Source organism: Salvelinus sp. IW2-2015, unplaced genomic scaffold (assembly GCF_002910315.2).
Source record: "Salvelinus sp. IW2-2015 unplaced genomic scaffold, ASM291031v2 Un_scaffold1453, whole genome shotgun sequence".
Lineage (NCBI taxonomy): Eukaryota > Metazoa > Chordata > Actinopteri > Salmoniformes > Salmonidae > Salvelinus > Salvelinus sp. IW2-2015.
In genome coordinates, this window is record NW_019942917.1 from 75,116 (window position 1) to 81,887 (window position 6,772).

The following is a 6,772-nucleotide window of genomic DNA, read 5'->3' on the forward strand; positions in this document are numbered from 1 at the left end:
CTAAGAGGTGTGTGATTTAGGATGCGGGCGATACTGACTGGAGTCTCTAAGAGCTCACTAGGCATAGTGTTGCTCCTTTCAACACATAGCTGACAGTGGACTGCTATAGATAGACTAGCTTAGAGTGTCTCCTCAACCATACTGACAGTCTCCTAAAGATCGCATATAGTGTCTTCCTTCACAATACTGTCAGTCTCTAGATACTATACGTAGTCAGGCCTTCAAGCCATACTGTCAGTCTCTAAGAAAATAATGAGTGTCTCCTTCAACCATACTGTCAGTCTCTAAAAATACTAGTGTTGTAATCCATCATCTACAACCATACTGTCAGTCTCCTAAAATGGCCAAGTAGTGATCTCCTTCAACCATACTGTCAGTCTCTAAATACTAAGTAGTGTCTCCTTCAACCAACTGTCAGATCGCTCTAAAATTACTAATAGTGTCCTCCTAACCATACTGTCATCTCCTAAAAAATACATAGTAGTGTCTGCCTTCAACCATACTGTCAGTGCTCAAAATACTAGGTAGTGTCTCCTTCAACCATACTGTCGTCTCTAAAATAGAGAGAGAGAGAGAGAGAGCGAGCGAGAGAGAGAGAGATGGAAGATCAAATAAAGATATAAAGGTGTTAAGATAGAATGGGTCAAACCTGTATCATTATAATCATGGTCATCAAAAGGAACCGTTTATTATTTTCATACAGTCCTGTTGAAAGAGGAGGAACAACAGATCAGGGGGAAATTGGAACCAGAGGGACGGCAGCTTAGCAGTGAGCATCCAAAAAGCTGGGAAGAAAGAGAAAGAGGAGAAATATAAACAATGTATCAGACAGGTTGGCCTCTCGGCAGCTCTAGTCAAACCATGGATACACCCGGGAGATCACTCCTTATCTTACCTCTGATGCATACTAGATACAGTTGGATATTGCATGATAACTTGGGGATAGTTTTCCTTATTCTTACATATGAACACAAAATGGCAGCGTTTCAAATGACACCCCATCATATAATTAGATATTAGTACATATTAGAACTGTATCATCTCTGTGAAACCTATTCTTTATAGGGAAAATAATATCATTTTGGAAGCACACAATCACCTTCAAACACTGAACAATATTGAGTTGTTCCTAATCATGTGACCTCACCAGGGCAAACTCAGGACCCTACATTAGGTCCATCAGGCTTGGGTTTGGAGAAGGTCTCTATCAGGCCGTGGCCGACACTGAGGTTAACATAATGTGTGTTTTTTAATGGAGAATCATGGCTGCTGTCTATCATCCGTCAACAGGTGACTCTCATTGTGAAACCATTGGCACAATTGGTAATTGTCCCGACACAAAATCTCTGTCTGGCATACTGGTCTTAGTCACCACAGCAAGGTTCTACTTGGCCAGGATGTGGGTGATGATTCATCTCCTGAAACGCCTTGCAGGTGGATCACACAGTAGCAGATTTCTGTTGTTATTTCAACATAGCCTCAGACCTTCCAATAAGCAACGCTTGTTCATAACATATGAATAAGTATCTATGACAACGCCAACTGGACAACATTCTCAGCAATGACTTCATTCTCACAGACAATTCTAGATCTGTAGACTTCATGTCATCTTGTKAGGTGTGAATTCTGCACCACATGGTTGTGATGAGGAACTCTCACTGTTCACTAGCAAAGCTCTGCAGGACGTATATATGCAAAGAAAGCCGTGAAGATGGGGCGATGATGTTAAATCATGTTACCTATATACAGTGACAGACTGGGACCAGAAATCAGCCTACACATTTCTAACACTTCTAGCCTATGTTTCCCCTTGAGGCCTCGTTAGTAGCCAAATAATGATCATTCTGTGCAAAGCCCCCAATTTAGACTGGTACACTGGGCTAAAGATAAATCAGACCCATCTGGCATTTGCCCGACTGCCGTATGGCCAATCCGTTTCTGCCTATGTACTCCAACACACCTGCATCCCTTTCCAAGTGGACTGTAACTATCTCCTAAAATCAGAAGTTGGTATCAGACATGCCCCTTCCTTCCACTTCCCTGCCAACTGCCTGAGATTCCTGGTCTGGGATTCCTTATTACTGGAAACAAGCTGTTCACTGTCTTAGTGCATCATCTCCTTCCCAGAAACACACGGAGCGTCATCCGGAAAAATGTCCATAAGCCTATCATCTTCCACCTCTTTCCACTGTTCAGACACGAGACAGGCTCAAGAAAAGTCCAGAAAACKCGGGATGCTCCCAGCCTTACCTCACCTGAGAGAATGAAAGAGCACTTCCCACCATGGAAGGATCTGCAGCGTTCCCAGAGCATGTCTGATATTCACGGTTTTCTCATATCCCCAAAGGTGGGATTGTTTAGAATGTTTCTCCATCTCTCATTTTGTCCATCTCTCATTTGACTCCCCTCACTCTCTTTGGCAAGGCTTGAAAGAAAGAGACCAAATAAAACAGTAAGATAGACAGGGTAGAATAGATCCAGAATAGAGGGGTGGATGGAGGGCCTGCTCCAGACAGACGCGGCATAAGTGGTCACTTCGGGCCCCATATACACACACACAGTACATTCGGAAAGCATTCAGACCCCTTGACTTTTTCCACATTTTGTTACATTACAGTCTTATTCTAAAATGGATTAAAATATATATATWTTTTTTTACCCTCGTCAATCTACACACAATACCCCATAATGACAAAGCAAAAACAGGTTTTTAGAAATGTTTGCTAATTTATGAAAAACGAAAAACAGCAATATCACATTTACYTAAGTATTCAGACCCTTTAGTCAGTACTTTGTTGAAGCACCTTTGGCAGTGATTACAGCTTCGAGTCATCTTTGGTATGACGCTAAAAGCTTGGCACACCTGTATTTGGGGAGTTTCTACCATTCTTCTCTGCAGATCCTCTCAAGTTCTGTCAGGTTGTATGGGGGAGTGTCGCTGCACAGCTATTTTCAGGTCTCTCCAGAGATGTTCGATCAAGTTCAAGTCCGGGCTCTGGCTGGGCCATTCAAGAAAATTCAGAGACTTGTCCCGAAGCCACTCCTGCGTTGTCTTGGCTGTGTGCTTAGGGTAGTTGTCCTGTTGGAAGGTGAACCTTCACCCCAGTCTGAGGTCCTGAATGCTCTGGAGCAGGTTTTCATCAAGGATCTCTCTGTACTTTGCTCCGTTCATCTTTCCCTTGATCCTGACCAGTCTCCCAGTCCATGCCGCTGAAAAATATTTCCACAGCATGATGCTGCCACAACCATGCTTCACCGTTGGGATGGTGCCAGGTTTCCTCCAGACGTGATGCTTGGCATTCAGGCCAAAAAGTTCAATCTTGGTTTCATCAGACCAGAGAATCTTGTTTCTCATGGTCTGAGAGTCCTTTTGTTGCCTTTTGGCAAACTCCAAGCGGGCTGTCATATACCTTTTACTGAGGAGTGGCTTCTGTCTGGCCACTCTACCACAAGGGCCTGATTTGTGGAGTGCTGCAGAGATGGTTGTCCTTCTGGAAAGTTCTCCCACCTCCATAGAGGAACTCTGGAGCTCTGTCAGAGTGACCATCGGGTTCTTTGTCACCTCCCTGACCAAGGCTCTTCTTCTATGATTGCTCAGTTTGGCCGGGTGGCCAGCTGTAGGAAGAGTCTTGGTGGTTCCAAACTTCTTCCATTTAAGAATGATGGAGGCCACTGTGTTCTTGGGGACTTTCAATGCTGCAAACATTTTTTGGTACCCTTCCCCAGATCTGTACCTCAACACAATCCTGTCTTGGAGCTCTACGAAAAATTCATTTGGCTTGGTTTTTGCTCTGACACGCACAGCCAACTGTGGGACCTTATATAGACAGGTGTGTGCCTTTCCAAATCATGTCCAATCAATTGAATTTACCACAGGTMGACTCCGATCAAGTTGTAAAAACATCTCAAGGATGAGCATTGGAAACAGCATGTACCTGAGCTCAATTTCAAGTCTCATAGCAAAGGGTCTGAATACTTATGTAAATAAGGTATTTCTGTTGGGGTTTTTTATTAGCAAAAAATTCTAAAAACCTGTTTTTGCTTTGTCATTATGGGGTATTGTGTGTAGATTGATGAGGAAAAAATATTATGTAATACATTTTAGAAAAAGGCTGTAAGGTAACAAAATGTGGAAAAATGGAAGAGGTCTGAATACATTCCAAATGTAATGTGTATATATATATAATATAATATATATATAATTATTAATATTATTTTTTTAGGAACTCAGTCGGGGTCTCAACTTACTGTTGAGAGTTAGAATAGTAGAATACACAAGGTGCAAGTTCGTAATGTGGTTGTGCATCAGCAAGTTTTCTCTTGCTATGTCAGTCACTGACAGTGACTCAATTAGCCATGTCAGCTAGCAATTCTTAGATGGTAAATTAGTCTAGCCAGCTATCTAACAGTAGCGATGTGTGGGTAAAATCACTGGGAAGCCAGAAAAGTTATAGTACAACCTATGTGTTGTGATAATTGTGTTGTTTGCTCTATAACCTGTTAGTTCATATGCCTTGCCACCGTAATAAATAGGCTTAAAGGCCGAGACAATAAGAACACACAGTGGCAGAATAAATTCAACCACACCTTTGTTTCATCACAAAACATAATGTCTGTAACAAACAGTTACATGACCTACAGCATGGTAAACCAAGTGAACATTTCCGACATTTTCAGACCACTAAACAACCATTGATTTATAACTATGGAGTTACCACAAGTCCCAAAGAAAACGGGATCTGCCTCCACTATTCCAGCACCATTTACACTTTAACATTTCAACATCATCAAATCACCTCTGCTTAGTCTAATACAGTGACAACTAAAAGATACCAAAAACAATTTWGTCCAATCAACGTAAGCTAAATATGATGTGGCTGTCCATGGTTCTGATTTCTGTGTGCGTGACGAAACGGTCTTTCACTCTGCCATACAGTACACGCTTTTAGTTTTTGTTGTCCTAGTCTACCTGGCTAAAATGCTTGCTCGCTAGCCTAACGTCCATTCATGGGCAACATTAGGTAGTTAACATTAGCCTTCTACATCTAGCTACATATTGAACTTCCATCCTCTCAGGCCAGGGGCACAACCATGTATGAATTAATAGTTGCATCAGAATCGGCGTTATAATCATAGCTAGCCACCGGAGGACAACACAACAAGATGCAACAATTCAACTTGTTTCTGTCAATGACATATGCTCTCGATTCTATTTGATAGGAGTCACGTCAAATCCAAACTGGCTTCCCTTGACATTTGTGCGCCAGGACCATTCACAGTTGTGCTCACTCAGTTTAGTTCAACACTGATTGGCTATTATTTTATACTTTTGTGTAGAATCTCACATAGGGCCCTCAAAAGGCTAGAGCCAGCCCTGGGGGGATGGAGAGGTGATGGAAGAAGGATGGGGTATTCAATAAGCGTAAAGGCCATCTCAGGGCCATCCATGCACTTGCTAAGCCTTCTCTGTCACAGAGTGTTATTCTCCATTTGTTTCCCATAAAGACCCTATGGAAGTGTTTAGCTGCCGTTATCGGCCTGCATCCTCTCGGGTATATAACATTTGCTGCTTGCCTGCCGGAGCTGTCCTAATAAAGTTTATTGAAAAATATAGGGAGCCATATGTAGAGCGAAGTGTGACGATGGCAGACTGAACAAATTGTGTGTCTGGGATATGAATGATGGTGAGGCTCTGTCCCTCGTGTGTGTTTCTGTGTGCTGTTTAACAACCATGAGACAGACAGACACAGAGAGAGAGAGGGGGGGGGGGGGGGGAGGGGGGGAGAGAGCACAGATCGAGGGGGAGAGAGAGAGACAGACACAGAGAGAGAGAGGAGAGAGGGGGAGAGGCGCGGGGGGGGGGGGTCGAGGGGAGGGAAGAGAGGGGGGAGAGTCTCTAAAAGCCCCCCAGATACGTTCTTGCCTGAGCTTAAAGACCTGATGACTTCAAGTATGATTGTCACACATCAATGTTTTTTGAGTCAGGAAGTGAGGACAAGAGTGAGTGTGGTGTTTGCTCTGTGTCCTGCGAGGCATGTGCGTGTGCACACTCTAAATCCTTAAAGCATGTGGAAGAGTGATACAGGTTCTCACAGCAACAGTCCACAGTATCCCAGCTGTTATATCCCCTGGTACACGGCTCTAATTCTGCCAAATGATTTACATGGAACTCTGGACAAAACATTTCCTCCCTCTCACTATCCAATGTGCACATTATCGGCTACAGTGCATAGGGACAAGGAGGTTGGTGGCATCTTATTTGAGGAGGACAGGCTCGTGGTAATGGCTGGAGTGGAATAGTATAAGACATGAAACACATGGTTTGTTTGTTCTCCGTTACCAGCCGTTTTATGAGCTTCCTCCCTCGGCAAGCCTCATGAATGCATATACACCCTTATAGGCCTCAGAATGAATATATATGTGGGTGTACAGCTAGAGCAGGAGTCTTCTGGTCACGTTGACAGTCCTCACAGTGCTCTTTCTGGTTCTAGCGTTGACAGCCTCACAAGTGCTTCTTCTGGTCTCAGTTCGTGACAGTCTCACAGTGCGTCTTCTGGTCTCACGTTGACAGTCCTCAAGTGCTTTCTGGTCTCAGTTAAGCTCACAGTGCTCTTCTGTCTGCACGTTGACAGCCTCTCACAGTGCTCTTCTGGTCTCACGTTGACAGCCCTCATCAGAGTGGCTCTTCTGGTCTACGTTGACAGCCCCTACAGTGGCTCTTCTGGTCTACGTTGAACAGCCTTCACAGTCGTCTTCTGGGTTCCTCGTTGAG